The sequence below is a fragment of the Salmo trutta genome, chromosome 31 (genome assembly GCF_901001165.1).
Source record: "Salmo trutta chromosome 31, fSalTru1.1, whole genome shotgun sequence".
Taxonomy (NCBI): Eukaryota; Metazoa; Chordata; class Actinopteri; order Salmoniformes; family Salmonidae; genus Salmo; species Salmo trutta.
The window spans coordinates 41972815-41999917 of record NC_042987.1 but is presented as its reverse complement, the minus strand read 5'-3'; the positions used below and the strand labels follow the sequence as shown (position 1 = coordinate 41999917).

The following is a 27103-nucleotide window of genomic DNA, read 5'->3' as shown; positions in this document are numbered from 1 at the left end:
GATGTATGGACACATTACAGCACTACACTGTGATCCAGCCTCTGCTGTATGGACTCATTGATACACCGTGATCCATTGGCAGCTAAATTGATAAAGTGGCTCTGAGGAAGGCACAGTGATGCAGCTAAATTGATAAAGTGGCTCTGAGGAAGGCACAGTGATGCAGCTAAATTGATAAAGTGGCTCTGAGGAAGGCACAGTGATGCAGCTAAATTGATAAAGTGGCTCTGAGGAAGGCACAGTGATGCAGCTAAATTGATAAAGTGGCTCTGAGGAAGGCACAGTGATGCAGCTAAATTGATAAAGTGGCTCTGAGGAAGGCACAGTGATGCAGCTAAATTGATAAAGTGGCTCTGAAAATTGCCCTGCTGAGTCGTTCTGGAGAGAGAGACTGGTCTATATCTTCACCACACACCCCTGCCCTGCTGAGTCGTTCTGGAGAGAGAGACTGGTCTATATCTTCACCACACACCCCTGCCCTGCTGAGTCGTTCTGGAGAGAGAGACTGGTCTATATCTTCACCACACACCCCTGCCCTGCTGAGTCGTTCTGGAGAGAGAAGACTGGTCTATATCTTCACCACACACCCCTGCCCTGCTGAGTCGTTCTGGAGAGAGAGACTGGTCTATATCTTCACCACACACCCCTGCCCTGCTGAGTCGTTCTGGAGAGAGAGACTGGTCTATATCTTCACCACACACCCCTGCCCTGCTGAGTCGTTCTGGAGAGAGAGACTGGTCTATATCTTCACCACACACCCCTGCCCTGCTGAGTCGTTCTGGAGAGAGAGACTGGTCTATATCTTCACCACACACCCCTGCCCTGCTGAGTCGTTCTGGAGAGAGAAGACTGGTCTATATCTTCACCACACACCCCTGCCCTGCTGAGTCGTTCTGGAGAGAGAGACTGGTCTATATCTTCACCACACACCCCTGCCCTGCTGAGTCGTTCTGGAGAGAGAGACTGGTCTATATCTTCACCACACACCCCTGCCCTGCTGAGTCGTTCTGGAGAGAGAGACTGGTCTATATCTTCACCACACACCCCTGCCCTGCTGAGTCGTTCTGGAGAGAGAAGACTGGTCTATATCTTCACCACACACCCCTGCCCTGCTGAGTCGTTCTGGAGAGAGAAGACTGGTCTATATCTTCACCCCTCCCTTTCTTCTTGTCTCAACATTTTAAATTATATTCAAGACACTATCTTCACATGAGGTGTTTTTCACTGACAGCCGTAACTCAATAAGCAATAAACGCTACCCGAGCAATTATTATTATTATTATTATTATTATTATTATTATTATTATTATTATTATTAGTCTAATATTTTAGATTCTAATGATCCTCGATTCCTCTGTGGCCAAGTCATGCTTTCTGGTGAAGTATTTTAAATGGTTTTATTTCTTTCTCTATAGCCAGGATAAATTATATTATTTGCCACATTTATATTAATTTACTTCCCTTTTTTAATTTAATCTTTATTTTAGTAGGCAAGTCAGTTTAAGAACAAATTCTTATTTACAATGACGGCCTACCAAAAGGCAAAAGGCCTCCTGCGGGGACGGGGGCTGGGATTAAAAAGAGGAAAAATAAATAAAATTGAACCCACGCTATGCCGTTTCTCTCCTTTTCTATTGATTTTCATATCAACTTTCTTTTGTTGTCCGGAAGTCAAAGGCACAATCTTAGTCACACTGGCAACCTATTGTAGTTGTTACATGTTTACAATTCCCGCCATTTTGACGAGTGTTTTTTTTTAAACATTTCGTTCGATTGTTTGTTCCATTACATGAGTTGCATGTAAATGTGATTTCTGTCATTCTGAGCACCGCGGGTGGGATGCCCTGTCATTCTGAGCACCGCGGGTGGGATGCCCTGTCATTCTGAGCACCGCGGGTGGGATGCCCTGTGATTTCTGTCATTCTGAGCAGCGTGGGTGGGATGCCCTGTCATTCTGAGCACCGCGGGTGGGATGCCCTGTGATTTCTGTCATTCTGAGCACCGCGGGTGGGATGCCCTGTCATTCTGAGCACCGCGGGTGGGATGCCCTGTCATTCTGAGCACCGCGGGTGGGATGCCCTGTGATTTCTGTCATTCTGAGCACCGCGGGTGGGATGCCCTGTCATTCTGAGCACCGCGGGTGGGATGCCCTGTCATTTCTGTCTGTCATTCTGAGCACCGTGGGTGGGATGCCCTGTCATTCTGAGCACCGCGGGTGGGATGCCCTGTCATTCTGAGCACCGTGGGTGGGATGCCCTGTCATTCTGAGCACCGCGGGTGGGATGCCCTGTGATTTCTGTCATTCTGAGCACCGCGGGTGGGATGCCCTGTCATTCTGAGCACCGCGGGTGGGATGCCCTGTCATTCTGAGCACCGCGGGTGGGATGCCCTGTCATTCTGAGCACCGCGGGTGGGATGCCCTGATGGGTTATGTACCCAACGCATATGGGTCAGGTACATTTCTCAAATGGCCCGGTAAATTTAAAGTCTTCGCGGGTCACGTTGTCCGGCGTCACGTTTTCCTAACGGAAACCTTTGTGTGTCTGTGCACATTCATCATTTCTCAGAGCACGGAATGTTTTTTTGGTGTGTGTGTGTGTGTGTGTGTGTGTGTGTGTGTGTGTGTGTGTGTGTGTGTGTGTGTGTGTGTGTGTTTACTCAACTAGATGATGCAAAATCACTTTGGGATGGGAGGAGAACCTATAAGGACTAGTCCTACATACAGTTACAGTTCAACCACAACCACTGTTGAGCGAGGAGGAACGGGGGAGGTAGCGGGAGGGGGAACGGGGGAGGTAGCGGGAGGGGGAACGGGGGAGGTAGCGGGAGGGGGAACGGGGGAGGTAGCGGGAGGTAGCGGAGGGGGAACGGGGGAGGTAGCGAGCGAGGGGGAGGGAGCGGGGGAGAGGGAGCGAGAAGAAGTAGTGAACACCTCCATACTATCGGTTCCAGACCCAGTGGATGTTCTTCTCTATGCCAGACCCAGTGGATGTTCTTCTCTATACCAGACCCAGTGGATGTTCTTCTCTATACCAGACCCAGTGGATGTTCTTCTCTATGCCAGACCCAGTGGATGTTCTTCTCTATGCCAGACCCAGTGGATGTTCTTCTCTATACCAGACCCAGTGGATGTTCTTCTCTATACCAGACCCAGTGGATGTTCTTCTCTATACCAGACCCAGTGGATGTTCTTCTCTATACCAGACCCAGTGGATGTTCTTCTCTATACCAGACCCAGTGGATGTTCTTCTCTATACCAGACCCAGTGGATGTTCTTCTCTATACCAGACCCAGTGGATGTTCCTCTCTATACCAGACCCAGTGGATGTTCTTCTCTATACCAGACCCAGTGGATGTTCTTCTCTATACCAGACCCAGTGGATGTTCTTCTCTATACCAGACCCAGTGGATGTTCCTCTCTATACCAGACCCAGTGGATGTTCCTCTCTATACCAGACCCAGTGGATGTTCTTCTCTATACCAGACCCAGTGGATGTTCTTCTCTATACCAGACCCAGTGGATGTTCTTCTCTATACCAGACCCAGTGGATGTTCTTCTCTATACCAGACCCAGTGGATGTTCTTCTCTATACCAGACCCAGTGGATGTTCTTCTCTATACCAGACCCAGTGGATGTTCCTCTCTATACCAGACCCAGTGGATGTTCCTCTCTATACCAGACCCAGTGGATGTTCTTCTCTATACCAGACCCAGTGGATGTTCTTCTCTATACCAGACCCAGTGGATGTTCTCTAACAGCTGTTCTTCTCTATGCCAGACCCAGTGGATGTTCCTCTCTATACCAGACCCAGTGGATGTTCCTCTCTATACCAGACCCAGTGGATGTTCTCTAACAGCTGTTCTTCTCTATGCCAAACCCAGTGGATGTTCCTCTCTATACCAGACCCAGTGGATGTTCTTCTCTATACCAGACCCAGTGGATGTTCCTCTCTATACCAGACCCAGTGGATGTTCTTCTCTATACCAGACCCAGTGGATGTTCTTCTCTATACCAGACCCAGTGGATGTTCTTCTCTATACCAGACCCAGTGGATGTTCTTCTCTATACCAGACCCAGTGGATGTTCTTCTCTATACCAGACCCAGTGGATGTTCTTCTCTATACCAGACCCAGTGGATGTTCTTCTCTATACCAGACCCAGTGGATGTTCTTCTCTATACCAGACCCAGTGGATGTTCTTCTCTATACCAGACCCAGTGGATGTTCTTCTCTATACCAGACCCAGTGGATGTTCTTCTCTATACCAGACCCAGTGGATGTTCTTCTCTATACCAGACCCAGTGGATGTTCTTCTCTATGCCAGACCCAGTGGATGTTCCTCTCTATGCCAGACCCAGTGGATGTTCTTCTCTATACCAGACCCAGTGGATGTTCCTCTCTATACCAGACCCAGTGGATGTTCTCTATACCAGACCCAGTGGATGTTCTTCTCTATACCAGACCCAGTGGATGTTCTTCTCTATACCAGACCCAGTGGATGTTCCTCTCTATACCAGACCCAGTGGATGTTCCTCTCTATACCAGACCCAGTGGATGTTCTTCTCTATACCAGACCCAGTGGATGTTCTTCTCTATACCAGACCCAGTGGATGTTCTCTAACAGCTGTTCTTCTCTATGCCAGACCCAGTGGATGTTCCTCTCTATACCAGACCCAGTGGATGTTCCTCTCTATACCAGACCCAGTGGATGTTCTCTAACAGCTGTTCTTCTCTATGCCAAACCCAGTGGATGTTCTCTAACAGCTGTTCTTCTCTATGCCAAACCCAGTGGATGTTCCTCTCTATACCAGACCCAGTGGATGTTCTTCTCTATACCAGACCCAGTGGATGTTCCTCTCTATACCAGACCCAGTGGATGTTCTTCTCTATACCAGACCCAGTGGATGTTCTTCTCTATACCAGACCCAGTGGATGTTCTTCTCTATACCAGACCCAGTGGATGTTCTTCTCTATACCAGACCCAGTGGATGTTCTTCTCTATACCAGACCCAGTGGATGTTCTTCTCTATACCAGACCCAGTGGATGTTCTTCTCTATACCAGACCCAGTGGATGTTCTTCTCTATACCAGACCCAGTGGATGTTCTTCTCTATGCCAGACCCAGTGGATGTTCCTCTCTATACCAGACCCAGTGGATGTTCTTCTCTATACCAGACCCAGTGGATGTTCCTCTCTATACCAGACCCAGTGGATGTTCTTCTCTATACCAGACCCAGTGGATGTTCTTCTCTATACCAGACCCAGTGGATGTTCTTCTCTATACCAGACCCAGTGGATGTTCCTCTCTATACCAGACCCAGTGGATGTTCCTCTCTATACCAGACCCAGTGGATGTTCTTCTCTATACCAGACCCAGTGGATGTTCTTCTCTATACCAGACCCAGTGGATGTTCTCTAACAGCTGTTCTTCTCTATGCCAGACCCAGTGGATGTTCCTCTCTATACCAGACCCAGTGGATGTTCCTCTCTATACCAGACCCAGTGGATGTTCTCTAACAGCTGTTCTTCTCTATGCCAAACCCAGTGGATGTTCTCTAACAGCTGTTCTTCTCTATGCCAAACCCAGTGGATGTTCCTCTCTATACCAGACCCAGTGGATGTTCTTCTCTATACCAGACCCAGTGGATGTTCCTCTCTATACCAGACCCAGTGGATGTTCTTCTCTATACCAGACCCAGTGGATGTTCTTCTCTATACCAGACCCAGTGGATGTTCTCTAACAGCTGTTCTTCTCTATGCCAGACTCAGTGGATGTTCCTCTCTATACCAGACCCAGTGGATGTTCCTCTCTATACCAGACCCAGTGGATGTTCTCTAACAGCTGTTCTTCTCTATGCCAAACCCAGTGGATGTTCTCTAACAGCTGTTCTTCTCTATGCCAAACCCAGTGGATGTTCCTCTCTATACCAGACCCAGTGGATGTTCTTCTCTATACCAGACCCAGTGGATGTTCCTCTCTATACCAGACCCAGTGGATGTTCTTCTCTATACCAGACCCAGTGGATGTTCTTCTCTATACCAGACCCAGTGGATGTTCCTCTCTATACCAGACCCAGTGGATGTTCTCTAACAGCTGTTCTTCTCTATGCCAAACCCAGTGGATGTTCCTCTCTATACCAGACCCAGTGGATGTTCTTCTCTATACCAGACCCAGTGGATGTTCCTCTCTATACCAGACCCAGTGGATGTTCTTCTCTATTCCAGACCCAGTGGATGTTCTTCTCTATACCAGACCCAGTGGATGTTCTCTAACAGCTGTTCTTCTCTATGCCAAACCCAGTGGATGTTCCTCTCTATACCAGACCCAGTGGATGTTCTTCTCTATACCAGACCCAGTGGATGTTCCTCTCTATACAAGACCCAGTGGATGTTCTTCTCTATACCAGACCCAGTGGATGTTCCTCTCTATACCAGACCCAGTGGATGTTCTTCTCTATACCAGACCCAGTGGATGTTCTTCTCTATACCAGACCCAGTGGATGTTCTCTAACAGCTGTTCTTCTCTATGCCAAACCCAGTGGATGTTCCTCTCTATACCAGACCCAGTGGACGTTCTTCTCTATACCAGACCCAGTGGATGTTCCTCTCTATACCAGACCCAGTGGATGTTCTTCTCTATACCAGACCCAGTGGATGTTCTTCTCTATACCAGACCCAGTGGATGTTCTCTAACAGCTGTTCTTCTCTATGCCAAACCCAGTGGATGTTCCTCTCTATACCAGACCCAGTGGATGTTCTTCTCTATACCAGACCCAGTGGATGTTCTTCTCTATACCAGACCCAGTGGATGTTCTCTAACAGCTGTTCTTCTCTATGCCAAACCCAGTGGATGTTCCTCTCTATACCAGACCCAGTGGATGTTCTTCTCTATACCAGACCCAGTGGATGTTCTTCTCTATACCAGACCCAGTGGATGTTCTTCTCTATACCAGACCCAGTGGATGTTCTTCTCTATACCAGACCCAGTGGATGTTCTTCTCTATACCAGACCCAGTGGATGTTCTCTAACAGCTGTTCTTCTCTATGCCAAACCCAGTGGATGTTCCTCTCTATACCAGACCCAGTGGATGTTCTTCTCTATACCAGACCCAGTGGATGTTCTTCTCTATACCAGACCCAGTGGATGTTCTTCTCTATACCAGACCCAGTGGATGTTCCTCTCTATACCAGACCCAGTGGATGTTCCTCTCTATACCAGACCCAGTGGATGTTCTTCTCTATACCAGACCCAGTGGATGTTCCTCTCTATACCAGACCCAGTGGATGTTCTTCTCTATGCCAAACCCAGTGGATGTTCCTCTCTATACCAGACCCAGTGGATGTTCCTCTCTATACCAGACCCAGTGGATGTTCCTCTCTATACCAGACCCAGTGGATGTTCCTCTCTATACCAGACCCAGTGGATGTTCCTCTCTATACCAGACCCAGTGGATGTTCTTCTCTATACCAGACCCAGTGGATGTTCTTCTCTATACCAGACCCAGTGGATGTTCCTCTCTATACCAGACCCAGTGGATGTTCTTCTCTATACCAGACCCAGTGGATGTTCTTCTCTATACCAGACCCAGTGGATGTTCTTCTCTATGCCAGACCCAGTTGATGTTCCTCTCTATGCCAGACCCAGTGGATGTTATTCTCTATACCAGACCCAGTGGATGTTCTTCTCTATACCAGACCCAGTGGATGTTCTTCTCTATACCAGACCCAGTGGATGTTCTTCTCTATACCAGACCCAGTGGATGTTCCTCTCTATACCAGACCCAGTGGATGTTCTTCTCTATACCAGACCCAGTGGATGTTCTTCTCTATACCAGACCCAGTGGATGTTGTTCTCTATACCAGACCCAGTGGATGTTCTTCTCTATACCAGACCCAGTGGATGTTGTTCTCTATACCAGACCCAGTGGATGTTGTTCTCTATACCAGACCCAGTGGATGTTGTTCTCTATACCAGACCCAGTGGATGTTCTTCTCTATACCAGACCCAGTGGATGTTGTTCTCTATACCAGACCCAGTGGATGTTGTTCTCTATACCAGACCCAGTGGATGTTCTTCTCTATACCAGACCCAGTGGATGTTCTTCTCTATACCAGACCCAGTGGATGTTCCTCTCTATACCAGACCCAGTGGATGTTCTTCTCTATACCAGACCCAGTGGATGTTCTTCTCTATACCAGACCCAGTGGATGTTCTTCTCTATACCAGACCCAGTGGATGTTCTTCTCTATACCAGACCCAGTGGATGTTCTTCTCTATACCAGACCCAGTGGATGTTCCTCTCTATACCAGACCCAGTGGATGTTCTTCTCTATACCAGACCCAGTGGATGTTCCTCTCTATACCAGACCCAGTGGATGTTCTTCTCTATACCAGACCCAGTGGATGTTCTTCTCTATACCAGACCCAGTGGATGTTCTCTAACAGCTGTTCTTCTCTATACCAGACCCAGTGGATGTTCTTCTCTATACCAGACCCAGTGGATGTTGTTCTCTATACCAGACCCAGTGGATGTTCTTCTCTATACCAGACCCAGTGGATGTTCTTCTCTATACCAGACCCAGTGGATGTTCTCTAACAGCTGTTCTTCTCTATACCAGACCCAGTGGATGTTCTTCTCTATACCAGACCCAGTGGATGTTCCTCTCTATACCAGACCCAGTGGATGTTCTTCTCTATGCCAGACCCAGTGGATGTTCTTCTCTATACCAGACCCAGTGGATGTTCTTCTCTATGCCAGACCCAGTGGATGTTCTTCTCTATACCAGACCCAGTGGATGTTCTTCTCTATACCAGACCCAGTGGATGTTCTTCTCTATACCAGACCCTGGATGTTCCTCTCTATACCAGACCCAGTGGATGTTCTTCTCTATACCAGACCCAGTGGATGTTCTTCTCTATACCAGACCCAGTGGATGTTCTTCTCTATACCAGACCCAGTGGATGTTCCTCTCTATACCAGACCCAGTGGATGTTCTTCTCTATACCAGACCCAGTGGATGTTCTCTAACAGCTGTTCCTCTCTATACCAGACCCAGTGGATGTTCTTCTCTATACCAGACCCAGTGGATGTTCTTCTCTATGCCAGACCCAGTGGATGTTCTTCTCTATACCAGACCCAGTGGATGTTCCTCTCTATACCAGACCCAGTGGATGTTCTTCTCTATGCCAGACCCAGTGGATGTTCTTCTCTATACCAGACCCAGTGGATGTTCTTCTCTATACCAGACCCAGTGGATGTTCTTCTCTATACCAGACCCAGTGGATGTTCTTCTCTATACCAGACCCAGTGGATGTTCTTCTCTATACCAGACCCAGTGGATGTTCCTCTCTATACCAGACCCAGTGGATGTTCTTCTCTATACCAGACCCAGTGGATGTTCTTCTCTATACCAGACCCAGTGGATGTTCTTCTCTATACCAGACCCAGTGGATGTTCTTCTCTATACCAGACCCAGTGGATGTTCCTCTCTATACCAGACCCAGTGGATGTTAATTAAAATTAATTTGTGTATTAATTTGTATTAATTTGTGTATTAATTTGTATTAATTTGTGTATTAATTTGTATTAATTTGTATTAATTTGTGTATTAATTTGTGTATTAATTTGTGTATTAATTTGTATTAATTTGTGTATTAATTTGTATTAATTTGTGTATTAATTTGTATTAATTTGTGTATTAATTTGTATTAATTTGTGTATTAATTTGTGTATTAATCTGATGTATTGGAGGGTTAGAATCATGTCAGAACTCACAGACAGATGGAGACACAGAATGGGGAGAGAGGGGGAGGTAGCCAGAGAGGGAGGGAGAGGAGGAGGAGAGGGAGAGGTAGCGAGAGAGGGGGAGGTAGAGAGAGGGGGGAGGTAGCGAGAGAGGGGGGAGGTAGCGAGAGAGAGAGGGGGTGAAGTGGAGAGGGGCAGGTAGCAAGAGAGAGGGGGTGAGGTGGAGAGGGGCAGGTAGCAAGAGAGAGGGGGGTGAGGTGGAGAGAGGGCAGGTAGCGAGAGAGAGGTGGTGAGGTAGCGAGTGAGGGGGAGGTTTAAACAGAGAAAGGGAGGTTGAATCAGGGGGAGAGAGGTTGAAAGAGCTGTGAACATGGAGGGAGTGAGGGCGAGGGAGGGAAAGGTAACGGGCGGGAGGTAGAGAGGGGAGAGCGGTAGGGAGAGGGAGCGTGAGAGGTGGAGGGAGAGGTAGCACTATTGGTTAGTAAGCATTTCACTCTAAGGTCTACTACACCTGTTGTATTCGGCGCGAACGTGACAAATAAACTTTGATTTGAGGGGTAGGGAGAGGGAGCGAGGGGGAGGTTGAAACAGAGAGGGGGGAGGAAGAGAGACGTAGACATGGAGGTAGAGAGAGGGGGTAAGGGGAGAGGGAAGGAGGGGGAGGTTGAAACAGAGAGGGGGGAGGAAGAGAGACGTAGACATGGAGGTAGAGAGAGAGGGGTAAGGGGAGAGGGAAGGAGGGTCACGTGTATCTGTCAGAATCAAAGGGAGCATCCTGACAATGTAGCCATAAACAAAGGAAGGTCATGGTCACAGGTGACAGACACAAAATGCTCCGTGTGTGTGTGTGTGTGTGTGTGTGTGTGTGTGTGTGTGTGTGTGTGTGTTACCTGTCATGCGCTGACACAACACACACACACACACACACACAGGTTGGTCCACCTCTCCCCTGGTAGAGCAAGTCCTCTATTTTTGCCTTTGAAGGAATGTGGTCGGCAGAGCCAAAACATTTTTTTAACGCTTTATATTTTGCCCTCGCCGAGACTGTTTTTTCCCCGAGACTGTTTGAGCTATTTCATGAGGTGGGAGGATAAGAGAGGGAGAAAAGGAGAGGGGGGGCGAGATGCGTTTGCGAGCTTATTAGCTAACGTAAGCATTGTGGTTATTCTCAGGATAGCTGTCTGGCTCTTCTTTCAGACAGGTAGGTAACTATGGTGATGTATGTCTGTAGTCTGTAACCCCCAGGTTAACTAAACAATATTATCTAGTGACGCACCGATATAACATTTTATCCAATATCTTCCTTGCCCCAAAAAAACGATACCGATAACCGATATTAAAAGTTTTTTAGCGGCCTTTTAATCAATCTAGTACAGTTAACTATTTAACTCACACACATGGACACAGCTGTCTAAAGCACTGCGTCTCTGGTTTGTATCCAGGCTGTATCACAACCGGGCCGTGATTGGGAGTCCCCATAGGGCGGCGCACAATCGGCCCAGAGTCGTCCGGGTTTGGCCGGGGGTAGGACGTCATTGTAAATAAGAATTTGTTCTTAACTGACTTTTCTAGTTAAATAAAGGTTACACACACTGACCAAAAAGTTATTTTGTTGGCATTTACATATGTCCCCATTACCAGTATAACATGTTGTGTCAAATAAGCTTGTTGACCAATCAGGACCTGAATATGACTGCACGTCACATTAATCATTTAACGCGTTCATTAATTTATGTAATTATTACACATTGATTACACCATCACTCGTATTTCATATGTCACAACGATTCATCGATACGTCTGCTATGATGCTGGTAAAGTTGTCTCGCGTACCTACAGTGCTGGTCATTAACAAAAAGCCAGTTAGCTCATGGATGCAAACAATGTTCTTCCCCAAAAACATAGCAAAACGACATATGTTACCAGTAGCTGTAGGTAGCTAGCTAACTATATAGCTAGGTGTCATCATCTAAAATAACCCTCATTCATAAAACAGTTCTTATTTGATTAATGGTGGTTGGACCCATCTATGTGAAGCTAGCCACAATAAGGATTAGCCACAACAGTGGACTTTGCGGTTAGCCTTCAAAATAAAAGTATGGCATAATTCTACTATTTGTATTCATTTTGCATCACTGTCAATGACTTAATTTTATTTTGAAGGCAAACTGTAAATTCCACTATTGTGGCTCATCTTTATTGTGGCTAGCATCACAACACATAACCCGGTCCGGTCGATCCTCACTAGCCAGATGAAGCTAGCTGGCTGCTTATAACGTTAGCTTTGGGCAACAGGGTTAAGTAGCTGGCTAGCTATTTATTTTCATGAACTGAAGTTAAATTTCAGTAGGCGAACAACAAGTGGCTACCTAGCTAATACTTACTCACAAGGATTCCTAAATCATTGCTAAGAATAATGGATATGACTGCAGTTTCTACTGGTCATTGTTTTCAGGCTGGTTGTATTGGTGCTAGCTAGGTACCAAGCTAAAGCTAGCAACCCCAGAAGTTGCGGACGAACAAATTATGCTTTATTACCAACACGGTATTGTAAGCACATTGTTCGTGGCCGGTGTTTGCTTGTTTGCAGACTTTTTTGTACATCTTTGACAGTGCTACTGTATCTTTTTTGACACTCAAAGACCCAAACGGCGTTCCAGAGTATGTATGTCATGAAGCTAATAGCAGTGACGCTATTACTGTGTAACTCCGGTAGGGCAACATCTGAACAATAGCGCACTTGGTAACGTTAGTGTGTACCGGTGCTCAACCAGTCGGCGAAAGCCAAAATCACCGACGACCGAGAATGGTTGATTGTCAAGGGCAATGAATTCCATTATCTTGGCGTTAATGGCATCCACCTTTTGAGTTGTCTCTCACTGAAATGTTCTTACTCTTTCAAATGACTGCTGGACTTGTTGACTGCTCGATCCACACAGCAGACATTGTGGGCGAGGTTAGGAATCCTGTGTTGCAGGTGTAGCGCTACATTTTACGTGGCGTCATTACGTCATGTACCTACGTTGTATAGAGGTATGCACAGCAGCTTTGACATCGGTTTTGCACATCGGCGTTAAACTAGACATCGGGCCGATTCCGATACGTTCACCGATTTATATTATCCCAGTAACTTTAATCTCCTCCTGTCACTTTGTCTGTCTGTTTCCTGTGTTGATGCTAAATCAGATTCCCTCTTGCAAGGATTGTCACTTCAGGATCACGGTTGTTTGAGTTGAACTGTGCGCTTTGAGCGCTGGACTGTGTGTTTTTATGTGTCATATGGTGATGATTTCCGTATTTTGAAAGTAAAATACCTTAAACTTCATTGCTGACAAGCTAAATGTTTTGGGACTAATTAAACAAATACCAAAATATTAGTTTTTGTGCAGGGTTTCCTTTAACACGACTACTCTAACGATAAGCACCATGGGATCTTTAGTGACCACAGAGAGTCAGGACACCCGTTTAACGTTTCCATCCGAAAGACGGCGCCCGACACAGGGAAATGTCCCCAATCACTGCCCTGGGGCATTGGGATATTTAGACCAGAGGAAAGAGTGCCTCCTACTGGCCCTCCAACACCACTTCCAGCAGCATCTGGTCTCCCATCCAGGGACCGATCAGGACCAACCCTGCTTAGCTTCAGAAGCAAACAAGCAGTGGGATGCAAGGTGGTATGCTGTTGGCTTCAATCGTGTGTGTGTGTGTGTGTCTGAGAATGGAGGGATGGCTGCGTGTGTGTGTGTGTGTGTGTGTGTGTGTGTGTGTGTGTTGCTGGCTTAGGAGGAGAGGAGTGGTTGATATCGACCAACGGACTAGCCTACAGGGGTTGCTATGGGAACCAGCAGCTTAGAGCTACCTAAATAAATAAATGTGTATGTGTGTTGTCACACCGGATAGGTGCGGTGAAATGTGTTGTTTAACAGGGTCAACCATAGTAGTACGGCGTCCCTGGAGCAAATTAGGTTTAAGTGCCTTGCTCAAGGGCGCACCGGCAGATTTTTCACCTTGTCGTCTCGGGTAAGAAACCGAAAGGTTGCAGGCCCAACGCTCTAACCGCTAGGCTACCTTCCGCCGAGGGAGAGAGAGGTTAGTCGAGTGTCAGATCAGTTTGTCCTGTAAATGTTGTTGTTATTCTGTATGGTTGGCTACAGCACAGATAATCTAACCTCAGCCTTCGACAGCGAGAACCATCAGATCCCCCTCTCCACCCTCTCAGGGCTGGGTGTCTCAGGATCTACACACTCTTGGATTGCATCCTACCTGGCAGGTCTCTCCTACCAGGTGGTGTGGAGAGGTTCTGTGTCTCCACTACTGGTTTCCCAGTAGGTTCTCACTACTGGTGTCCCCCAGGGCTCTGTTCTAGGCCCTCTCCTGTTTTTTCCTTTATTCCAAGTCATTCAGCTCTGTCATATCCTCACATGGTCTCTCCTATCACTGCTATGTGGATGGACCTCTCCTCTTCTCTCTATACACCAAGTCATTCAGCTCTGTCATATCCTCACATGGTCTCTCCTATCACTGCTATGAAGATGGACCTCTCCTCTTCCCTCTACACACTAAGTCACTCGCCTCCGTCATATCCTCACACGGTCTCTTGTCATTGTTTATGCTGATAACACTCTTCTTCTTCCCGCCTTCTGACACCCAGGTGGCGACATGCATCTCCGGGTGCCTGGCAGATATCTCAGCTTGGATATCGGCCCACCACATCAAGCTCAACCTCGACAAGGTGGAGCTGCTCTTCCTCCTGGGGGGAAGGCCTGCTCGCTTCAAGACCTCTCCATCATGTTCAATACCTCCTCGATGTCCACCTCCCAGAGTATTAATAACCTTTGCGTGACCCTGGACTACACCCCTGTCGTTCTCTGTAAATACTCAAAGAAGTGACTCGCTCCTGCAGGTTAATGTTCTACAACATCCGAAGAGTATGACCCTACCTCACACAGGAAGCGGTGCGGGTCCTAATCCAGGCACTTGTCCTTCCTGTCTGGACTACTGCAACTCACTGATGGGCTGGGCTCCCCACTTGTGACATCAAACCCCTGCAACTAATCCAGAACACTGCAGCCCACCTGGTTTTCAACCTTCCCAAGTTCTCTCATGTCACCCCGCTTCTCCTCACACTCCACTGGCTTCCAGTTGAAGCTCGCATCCACTACCAGACCATGGTGCTTACCTACAGAGCAGCAAGAGGAACTGACCCTCCCTATCTTCAGGCTATGATCAAACCCTACACCCCAACCCGAGTACTCCGTTCTGCCACCTCTGGTCTCTTTTCCCGCCCACCCCTACTGGAGGGCAGCTTCCCCTAAGCCCAGTCCAAGCGTTTCTCTGTCCTGGCACCCCAATGGTGGAACCAGCTTCCCCCTGAAGCTAGGACAGCAGAGTCCCTGTCCATCTTCCCCCTGAAGCTAGGACAGCAGAGTCCCTGCCCATCTTGAGAAACCCTACCTTTTCAAAGACTATCATAAATAATCCCACAGCATTCCCTCCAACAAAATAAAATAAATCCCTTCAGACTAGTCTTGTGAGAGCAAACAAACTGACATGTACATGTTCGTGAGAGTCTCAACTTTCTACAGAGGGGTCATATTAGTGTGTAGCCCAAATTGTTCGGACGCTACAGACGATTTGGTGAGAAGACCAATTTTCGGGATGTCTCCTGGTCTGACTAACCCCCCCTGCTCTAGCTTTGTGACCTTTCACCACAGATGGGATGTCTTATGGTCTGACAAACCTCTAGCTCTGTGACCTTTCACCACAGATGGGATGTCTCATGGTCTGACAACCTCTAGCTCTGTGACCTTTCACCACAGATGGGATGTCTCATGGTCTGACAAACCCCCCTGCTCTAGCTCTGTGACCTTTCACCACAGATGGGATGTCTCATGGTCTGACAAACCTCTAGCTCTGTGACCTTTCACCACAGATGGGATGTCTCATGGTCTGACAAACCTCTAGCTCTGTGACCTTTCACCACAGATGGGATGTCTCATGGTCTGACAAACCCCCCTGCTCTAGCTCTGTGACCTTTCACCACAGATGGGATGTCTCATGGTCTGACAAACCTCTAGCTCTGTGACCTTTCACCACATATGGGATGTCTCATGGTCTGACAAACCTCTAGCTCTGTGACCTTTCACCACAGATGGGATCTCTCATGGTCTGACAAACCCCCCCCCTGCTCTAGCTCTGTGACCTTTCACCACAGATGGGATGTCTCATGGTCTGACAAACCCCCCTGCTCTAGCTCTGTGACCTTTCACCACAGATGGGATGTCTCATGGTTTGACAAACCCCCCTGCTCTAGCTCTGTGACCTTTCACCACAGATGGGATGTCTCATGGTCTGACAAACCCCCCTGCTCTAGCTCTGTGACCTTTCACCACAGATGGGATGTCTCATGGTCTGACAAACCTCTAGCTCTGTGACCTTTCACCACAGATGCGGAAGTGCGACACGGGCGAATGCGGTGGATTTGAGACGCATCCAATGCAAAACATCCGATATCTCTTGCTTAAATTGACAGATTTTTAAGGGGATTTTTTACATTTATTATGCTAATTAAATTCCCACCTGTTTTGGGGATGTTCTCGTCAGTTCCGGTTAGGGTAACTCAAGGGGAGCCTGTATCTGATCCCCAGCTGTACCTTGTACAGAAACCTGGTTACTACCTGGTTTCTTCTTTTCAATAGACCGTTTTTGAATACTAGAACTTTGTAAATATGATTGAATTGTATATTTATCACCAACGCTGAGTAAATAAATAAATTCAATCACCATGTACACCTCTACCTTCTGAATTATTGTTCTGACGCTACCTGCAACGTCCCTGTTTTTTACAGGCTGTGAAGATGTAGGCCTAGTTCAGGTACGCGTCTGCAGAACTCAGTCGTGGTCTCAACTTACTGTTGAGAGTTGTTAGAATATTCTAGATGCAGTTTTGGAATAATTTGGTTGTGCAGCTGCACTTTTTCCTGTCAGTCACTCAATTAGCCATATTGGCTAACATTTTTAAATTGGTAAATTAGTGTAGCCTAGCCCTTTTTTTTTTTTTAAACATTTGAGTAATTTAGCAGACGCGCTTATCCAGAGCGACTGAGTGTGTGTATACATTTTTTCGTTCTTGTCCCCTGTGGGAATCGAACCCACAACCCTGGCATTGGGGGGGGGGGCGTTGATTTGTTTTCACTCGTTGTTGATGTTTATGGGTGAACGTTGAAATAAAAGTCTTACCTAGATCTGGATATGGCTATCGGACACGTCCCGGGTGGTCCATCGGACACGTCCCGGGTGGTCCATCGGACACGTCCCGGGTGGTCCATCGGTCACGTCCCGGGTGGTCCATCGGACACGTCCCGGGTGGTCCATCGGTCACGTCCCGGGTGGTCCATCGGTCACGTCCCGGGTGGCTGTCGGACACGGCCCGGATGGTCCATAGAGAGACAGTAGTAATGTGGTCATTTTGTTTGGTAGTCTTCAGGTTAATTGAGACAGCAGAATGGGGGTTGTTACAAAACTTGAGCGTAGAACTTCCCGAGACATCTCCCCATGTTTAGGCATCGGACATTGACTTCAGTTGGGACCAGTATTATGGTAGTAGTCATCAGACATTAACCCGGAGGGCGACAAAGTTCTCTTGCTACTAATTTTACATCTCCACACTTCTGCGCCTTTCCAGAACTGAGCCCTGACTGTGCTCTTCTAAAGAGTCTATTGTTAGGGCTGAGATAAAACAGGGGGCCTGTGTTTACACTGTGTTAGGTGCTATGTTTAGGAAGGTGTTCGCTGTGTGTCCGTTCTCACTGCTATGTTTTAAGATGGACCCTCACAGCTGGTGATAGATATGTCTCCTTTTAGACCTGGACAATGGACAGGGTCTGTCTGTCTTCTTTTAGACCTGGACAGTGGACAGGGTCTGTCTGTGTCTGTCTGGATGGATGGAGTGTTCAATCCAAAAGTTTGAGGATTTCTGCCTGCAAGGCCTTGATCAGATACTACCACCTCGAGTTCAGATGTGTTGTGTGCGTGCGTGCGTGCGTGCGTGCGTGCGTGCGTGTGTGTGTGTGTGTGTGTGTGTGTGTGTGTAACTGCTGCACTAACACAATGACTGCTGTGGAGCTGTATCTACCCCAAGATGTGATTTCATTCAGTTTGCTAGCTGTATGATCGACGACCCCAGCAGTGACTGTGCGTTCGGGGGGGGGGGGGGGGGGGGTCATAGCATGGATCTTTAGGACCCGTGCAGGTATTAAAAAAATATATGTTAAGGTTTTTGATAAAAACATTTATTTGGCCTTTAGAAATGTATTGAATAACAATCATAAGGAATAGGAGATTTAAGAAAGCGCAGGATATTTTTTGGGGGGATTTAATCCCCTTTTTTTTGTTTGCACTAAACTACTTCCGTAATTTTGTTGAACCGGTATCGGGTTACCTTCTAGACGAGTCCCGTGACACTTGTCCTAGAGCAAAACGGGGAACACCGTCCTGTTAGTTTGTAACCCAAACTGTTCGGATGCTACAAACCTTTTTGCGAGAAGAGTGATTTTCGGGATGTCTCTCGGTCTGATAAACAGCGCTGTAGCTCTGCCATCTTGAAACCGCAGATACGGAACGCCGACACACACAAAAAAACAACATCTCTAGTTTAAAACAGATGGATTTTTTTTTTGGACTATGTTAGTTAGACTCATCTTACTCTAGGCGGTTAAATGACAGGCTGTGTAGTTGGGCCTAGTCGGAGGCCTAAACCCACAACATTATACTGTGTAAAGGTAACGCCAAAGCCGGTGGCCGTACGTTTACGTTCTATATTAACCTGATTATGGCAGTAGGCAGATTATGCAATAGTCATGTAAACACTTTACTCTGTTTATCTTAAATCGGCGTGAGGTCAGCATACGCGGATAAAAAAAAACAAAAAATAAATAAATATGTTAAATAAAAAAAAAAACACCTAGTTTTCTGAGAAATCTTTAGAATTATTAGGACTTGTAAACACTTTAATCAGCTGGGTATTTGATCTGCGCTTGTCATAGCACCAGCCGAGCAAGCTTCTCTCTTTAGAGGGAAGTGAGTTTGAACGAACTGAATGTCTCAGTGGCGATTTTGACATGTAAATCTTGGTGGGGCAAAAAAATGGGATGCATGCCAGCAAAGCCACAACACTAAACAGTATATTAATTGCACTATAACGGTGACAAACGGTGCCCACAAACTGTTAGGGCCTCTACATAAAGCTGTCCCAACAGCAGAGTCCCAACACCTTACCACTGTTACACCTGGCTTTCAGCGGAGCCTTGTCTGGCAGCGAAACAGTTCATTCAGCCTCATTTACTGCCTTTTTAAAAAAACATCGCTGATATGGCTGACTTGGTTAAACAAATGTGGTTTCTACTGACAATTAAGATGTACAAACTATGGCATAAGGGGACAATGAGTGGATAAGAGACAATCTGTAATTTCGATTAAGACATTAATGAGCGAGCTAGGATGGACGTAGTCAATATAACTATTTGTTCAGCACTTTTGAAATGTACAGCGACACAATTCAGAACATGGTCCATTCTTACAGTATTCTCCCTGTACAACAAGTCAGAGCTGTAGGACAAATAAAGGGGGCATATAAACAGACAATGAAAGCTCTTACAATATTCAATGAAACCATTTCTCGAAAACAGGTTATAGGCTATTTGTGCACCACCAAGTTAGAACAGTAGGTGAAATTAAGAGGTGAAAGTAGACCAAATGATTAAGGTGAGGCACATTTGAACGCCGTTTGGGTTTTTGCTTGTCAAAAAAAAAGATACCAGTCATATAACACTATTTGATGCGTTAAATAAGTTTTCATTTGACACGTCAAATAACACAATTCCATGATGGAATGTTGTGTGTGCTGAATTTGCACGTGCAGCCAAGCGCCACCACTACTTTCAGTATCACTGTCAAAGCTGTACAATAAAAAGTAGCCAAACAAGCAAACACCAGGCCACGAACGATGTGTTTACAATATTATTATATAAATTATTAAGGTGAGGTACATGGGCTACTAACATCTTACTACACAGCAAACACCGGGCCACGAACGATGTGTTTACAATACCGTGTTGGTGAAAATAGACCAAATTATTAAGGTGAGGTACACGGGCAACTAACAACTTACTACACAGCAAACACTTATATATACTGTAGCAAAGGAAGTAACACTATCTCCCTTGCATATTACCTCATTTATGGACTCACCTTGTGAAGGTGGAGCAGCGGTCCTTTTGTGGGCAAATTTTTGTTATCAAAGTCTGGCATTTTCTGGATTTATATGGTGGGAACTTGGGGGAAAAAACCGCACACCCACTCCATTGAATAGCAGGCTAGTGATTGATTTGCAACGCAGTTAGCCACTGGTTCCTTATAAACCACTCATTGTTGAATTTGCGATTTCCAACTTGTTGTGTAATGTTTATGTCCAATGTTCAATGAGCACCGATACATTTTATCTATTATTTCACTTCATATGACAAGGATTAAAAAGGATTTGCCAGTAGATTGTCGACTTGATTCATGATGATGACTGCTAGCTAAGAATTTTGAAAGTAAAATGTTGACGTGATCAGTCCAATCAAAGCTACTGTACATATGACGTGATTTGACGTCATTTTTATCTGCGGCCAATGACCTTGAGCCTTCTTGAAGGGCACTTGTAATATCACTATATGGCAGGACCCAAAGGGCTGAAATTTTGGATGTCTACCCTTACTAAGGACTTAAACTTGGCGATGACGTAGTGTCCCCATGAGTGACAGAACACTGAGCCAATCACGGTGCAACGCTCCGTATTTTCTGCTGGCTCGCCCCACCACCACAGAGAGCACTGTACTGGGCTGAAACACCACTACAGAAAGCACTGAGCTGGGCTGAAACACCACTACAGAAAGCACTGAGCTGGGCTGAAACACCACTACAGAAAGCACTGAGATAAGCTGAAACACCACAGAAAGCACTGAGATAAGCTGAAACACCACTACAGAAAGCACTGAGCTAAGCTGAAACACCACAGAAAGCACTGAGCTGGGCTGAAACACCACCACAGAAAGCACTGAGATAAGCTGAAACACCACTACAGAAAGCACTGAGCTGGGCTGAAACACCACCACAGAAAGCACTGAGCTGGGCTGAAACACCACTACAGAAAGCACTGAGCTGGGCTGAAACACCACCACAGAAAGCACTGAGATAAGCTGAAACACCACTACAGAAAGCACTGAGCTGGGCTGAAACACCACTACAGAAAGCACTGAGCTGGGCTGAAACACCACTACAGAAAGCACTGAGCTAGGCTGAAACACCACTACAGAAAGCACTGAGCTAGGCTGAAACACCACTACAGAAAGCACTGAGCTAAGCTGAAACACCACTACAGAAAGCACTGAGCTAAGCTGAAACACCACTACAGAAAGCACTGAGCTAAGCTGAAACACCACTACAGAAAGCACTGAGCTGGGCTGAAACACCACTACAGAAAGCACTGAGCTAGGCTGAAACACCACCACGAAAAGCACTGAGCTAAGCTGAAACACCACTACAGAAAGCACTGAGCTGGGCTGAAACACCACTACAGAAAGCACTGAGCTAGGCTGAAACACCACCACAGAAAGCACTGAGCTAAGCTGAAACACCACAGAAAGCACTGAGCTAGGCTGAAACACCACTACAGAAAGCACTGAGATAAGCTGAAACACCACTACAGAAAGCACTGAGCTAGGCTGAAACACCACTACAGAAAGCACTGAGCTAGGCTGAAACACCACTACAGAAAGCACTGAGCTGGGCTGAAACACCTGTATTTTGGAACTGCCTTACTCAAGAAAACAAAAAAGAGTTCATGATTGTATGCGGCTTTATTAACTAAATGAGATATATTAAAAAAATAAAGGGAACACTTAAACAACACATCCTAGATCTGAATGAAATAATCTTATTAAATACTTTTTTCTTTACATAGTTGAATGTGCTGACAACAAAATCACACAAAAAGAATCAATGGAAATCCAATTTGTCAACCCATGGAGGTCTGGATTTGGAGTCACACTCAAAATTTAAGTGGAAAGCCACACTACAGGCTGATCCAACTTTGATGTAATGTCCTTAAAACAAGTCAAAATGAGGCTCAGTGGTGTGTGTGGCCTCCACGTGCCTGTATGACCTCCCTACAACGCCTGGGCATGCTCCTGATGAGGTGGCGGATGGTCTCCTGAGGGATTTCTTCCCAGACCTGGACTAAAGCATCCGCCAACTCCTGGACAGTCTGTGGTGCAACATGGCGTTGGTGGATGGAGCGAGACATGATGTCCCAGATGTGCTCAATTGGATTCAGGTCTGGGGAACGGGCGGGCCAGTCCATAGCATCAATGCCTTCGTCTTGCAGGAACTGCTGACACACTCCAGCCACATGAGGTCTAGCATTGTCTTGCATTAGGAGGAACCCAGGGCCAACCGCACCAGCATATGGTCTCACAAGGGGTCTGAGGATCTCATCTCGGTACCTAATGGCAGTCAGGCTACCTCTGGCGAGCACATGGAGGGCTGTGCGGCCCCCCAAAGAAACGCCACCCCACACCATGTCTGACCCACCGCCAAACCGGTCATGCTGGAGGATGTTGCAGGCAGCAGAACGTTCTCCACGGCGTCTCCAGACTCTGTCACGTCTGTCACATGTGCTCAGTGTGAACCTGCTTTCATCTGTGAAGAGCACAGGGCGCCAGTGGCGAATTTGCCAATCTTGGTGTTCTCTGGCAAATGCCAAATGTCCTGCACGGTGTTGGGCTGTAAGCACAACCCCCACCTGTGGACGTCGGGCCCTCATACCACCCTCATGGAGTCTGTTTCTGACCGTTTGAGCAGACACATGCACATTTGTGGCCTGCTGGTGGTCATTTTGCAGGGCTCTGGCAGTGCTCCTCCTGCTCCTCCTTGCACAAAGGCGGAGGTAGCGGTCCTGCTGCTGGGTTGTTGCCCTCCTACGACCTCCTCCACGTCTCCTGATGTACTGGCCTGTCTCCTGGTAGCGCCTCCATGCTCTGGACACTACGCTGACAGACACAGCAAACCTTCTTGCCACAGCTCGCATTGATGTGCCATCCTGGATGAGCTGCACTACCTGAGCCACTTGTGTGGGTTGTAGACTCCGTCTCATGCTACCACTAGAGTGAAAGCACCGCCAGCATTCAAAAGTGACCAAAACATCAGCCAGGAAGCATTGGAACTGAGAAGTGGTCTGTGGTCCCCACCTGCAGAACCACTCCTTTATTGGGGGTGTCTTGCTAATTGCCTATAATTTCCACCTGTTGTCTATTCCATTTGCACAACAGCATGTGAAATTTATTGTCAATCAGTGTTGCTTCCTAAGTGGACAGTTTGATTTCACAGAAGTGTGATTGACTTGGAGTTACATTGTGTTGTTTAAGTGTTCCCTTTATTTTTTTGAGCAGTATATATATAATATATATTTTTTTACATCGTTTTATTTTAAAGAAAAAAAAATATATATATATATATATATATATATATTATTATTATTATAATTTTTCTTGTTTTTGCAAAAAATGTGGGTCTCAAAACAGGTGGGGTTCTGTCCCTCCTGTCCTGAATGACGGGTCGCCACTGATGCACTTCAAAAGCAGTTTTCACATATAAACAATTTTATATCTTGTTTAACGTTTATTTTGATTGCCGATTTTTCTGCATTTATCAAAGTCCATCAGGTAGCCTGATTTCAGATGTGTCCATGTAAACAGGATTATTAGGGAAATTGTTCTTCTTGCAAAGCATGTAAACGTTTTAAACAAACTATTATATTAATCTGATTATCCACAATGGTAACTTTTTGGGGGGGGATGGGTCATATAATAAGAAAAAAACTGATTGCTAGGTCTAGGCAAGGCCATAAGAAAATAGGTAAACTGGGATATGACTAAAGAGTTTATCAGGGTAAACTGGGATATGACTAAAGAGTTAATCAGGGTCAACTGGGATATGACTAAAGAGTTAATCAGGGTAAACTGGGATATGACTAAAGAGTTAATCAGGGTAAACTGGGATATGACTAAAGAGTTAATCAGGGTCAACTGGGATATGACTAAAGAGTTAATCAGGGTAAACTGGGATATGACTAAAGAGTTAAATCAGGGTAAACTGGGATATGACTAAAGAGTTAATCAGGGTAAACTGGGATATGACTAAAGAGTTAATCAGGGTAAACTGGGATATGACTAAAGAGTTAATCAGGGTAAACTGGGATATGACTAAAGAGTTAATCAGGGTAAACTGGGATATGACTAAAGAGTTAATCAGGGTCAACTGGGATATGACTAAAGAGTTAATCAGGGTCAACTGGGATATGACTAAAGAGTTAGTCAGGGTCAACTGGGATATGACTAAAGAGTTAATCAGGGTCAACTGGGATATGACTAAAGAGTTAATCAGGGTAAACTGGGATATGACTAAAGAGTTAATCAGGGTAAACTGGGATATGACTAAAGAGTTAATCAGGGTAAACTGGGATATGACTAAAGAGTTAATCAGGGTAAACAGGGATATGACTAAAGAGTTAATCAAGGTAAACTGGGATATGACTAAAGAGTTAGTCAAGGTAAACTGGGATATGACTAAAGAGTTAATCAGGGTAAACAGGGATATGACTAAAGAGTTAATCAAGGTAAACTGGGATATGACTAAAGAGTTAATCAAGGTAAACTGGGATATGACTAAAGAGTTAATCAGGGTAAACTGGGATATGACTAAAGAGTTAATCAGGGTAAACTGGGATATGACTAAAGAGTTAATCAGGGTAAACTGGGATATGACTAAAGAGTTAATCAAGGTAAACTGGGATATGACTAAAGAGTTAATCAGGGTAAACTGGGATATGACTAAAGAGTTAATCAGGGTAAACTGGGATATGACTAAAGAGTTAATCAGGGTAAACTGGGATATGACTAAAGAGTTAATCAGGGTAAACTGGGATATGACTAAAGAGTTAATCAGGGTAAACTGGGATATGACTAAAGAGTTAATCAGGGTAAACGGGGATATGACTAAAGAGTTAAATCAGGGTAAACTGGGATATGACTAAAGAGTTAATCAGGGTAAACTGGGATATGACTAAAGAGTTAAATCAGGGTGATTTTTTTCACAAATAGACAGAGGTTGTTCTTTCCATGTTAGCAAGATCTTATCTATTTTTGTTAACTTTCTTTTAAAATGTATTGTAGTGATCATTTCTTTCTTTCTGGATATGAATACAGAGTATGTCCACATCACCATCAGACCATTTTATTGGTAAACTACACGGAAATGTAAAAGTTGTATTTTTTTGTGATCCAATAGGTAATATAGTACGCTAGTAGTAATCATTATTGGTATTGTTGTTGTTGTTGTTGTTATTATTGTTATTGTTGTTATTATTAGTAGTAGTATTATTAGTATTATTATTGTGTGCATGTAGCTGTACTCTGAGTCCCAGCCTAGCCCAGTGCTGGACCATTAGACTAGAGCTATCAACAGAGACAGACTGGCCTGGCTGAAAATATGGAAAGTATTGATCTGTGCTGTGCGTCCTGCTAATGAAAGATGGTGTTCTATTGTTAAACAGTCAGGATAATTATCATGAACACATGTGGATGCCTGGCTGCCGGGCCCCCTGGCTATTAACTATCCATAGGATGGAGCGGAGCAGGAGGGAGCGGGGCAAGAGGGGAGGGAGCGGGGCAAGAGGGGAGGGAGCGGAGAGGGAGGGAGCAGGGCAAGAGGGGAGGGAGCGGGGCAAGAGGGGAGGGAGCGGAGAGGGAGGGAGCAGGGCAAGAGGGGAGGGAGCGGAGAGGGAGCGGAGCAGGAGGGAGCGGGGCAAGAGGGGAGGGAGCGGAGCAGGTGGGAGCGGGGCAAGAGGGGAGGGAGCGGAGCAGGAGGGAGCAGGGCAAGAGGGGAGGGAGCGGAGCAGGAGGGAGCAGGGCAAGAGGGGATGGAGCGGAGAGGGAGCGGGGGAGGGAGCGGGAGGGAGCAGGGCAGGAGGGAGCGGAGCAGGAGGGAGCGGGGCAAGAGGGGAGGGAGCGGGGCAAGAGGGGAGGGAGCGGAGCAGGAGGGAGCAGGGCAAGAGGGGAGGGAGCGGGACAAGAGGGGATGGAGCGGAGAGGGAGCGGAGCGGGGGAGGGAGCGGAGCGGGAGGGAGCAGGGCAGGAGGGAGTGGAGCAGGAGGGAGCGGGGCAAGAGGGGAGGGAGCGGGGCGGGAGGGAGCGGGCCGGGAGGGAGCGGGGGAGGGAGCGGGAGGGAGCGGAGCGGGTTGGAGCGGGTCGGGAGGGAGCGAGGCAGGAGGGGAGGGAGCGGGGCAGGAGGGAGGGAGCGGGCGGGAGCAGGGCAGGAGGGAGCAGGGCAGGAGGGAGCGAGGCAGGAGGGAGCGGGAGGGAGCAGGGCAGGAGGGAGAGGGAGAGCGGGGCGGGAGGGAGCGGAGCAGGAGGGGAGGGAGCGGGGCAAGAGGGGAGGGAGTGGGTCGGGAGGGAGCGGAGCAGGCGGGAGCGGGGGGGAGCAGCGAGGAGGGAGCGGGGGAGCGGGGCGGGAGGGACCAGGGCGGGAGGGAGCGGGGCGGGGGGGAGCGGGTCAGGAGGGGAGGGAGCGGTGGGGGAAGGAGCGAGGGGGCGGGAGGGAGCGGGGAGGGAGGGAGGGAGTGGGGCAGGAATGTTGTCTGTCTGGTGTTTTTTTCCTAACAGGAACTACTGCAGTTATGGAACTGGACCCAATACTGCAGCTACCCTCTCTCTTTCTCGCTCCATCCCCAAGCCCCTACCCTCTCTCTTTCTCGCTCCATCCCCAAGCCCCTACCCTCTCTCTTTCTCGCTCCATCCCCAAGCCCCTACCCTCTCTCTTTCTCGCTCCATCCCCAAGCCCCTACCCTCTCTCTTTCTCGCTCCATCCCCAAGCCCCTACCCTCTCTCTTTCTCGCTCCATCCCCAAGCTCTACCCTCTCTCTCCAGCCCCAAGCCCTCTGTGTCTCTCTCTGTGTGTCGCTCTCTCTCTCTGTGTCGCGCTCTCTCTTTCTCTGTGTCGCTCTCTCTCTGTCTGTGTCGCGCTCTCTCTGTCTGTGTCGCGCGCTCTCTCTCTCTGTGTCGCTCTCTCTCTCTCTGTGTCGCGCTCTCTCTCTCTCTGTCGCGCTCTCTCTCTCTCTCTGTGTCGCGCTCTCTCTCCTCTCGCTCCTGTGTCGCTCTCCCTAGCTTCTCTTCTCGGGGGTGGTTATCTGTGTCGAGCTGGCGTCTCTCTCTATCTCTCTGGTTTGTCGCTACTCCTCTATCTTCATCTGCTGTCGCGCT

General features: G+C 47.2%; 1 protein-coding gene across 1 annotated transcript in view; it reads left to right on the top strand.

Annotated features, from left to right (window-relative positions):
- Positions 1 to 27103, top strand: part of LOC115170218 (guanine nucleotide-binding protein G(olf) subunit alpha) — a gene marked incomplete in the record, with an annotated part of 102178 nt that overhangs the window by 68219 nt on the left and 6856 nt on the right.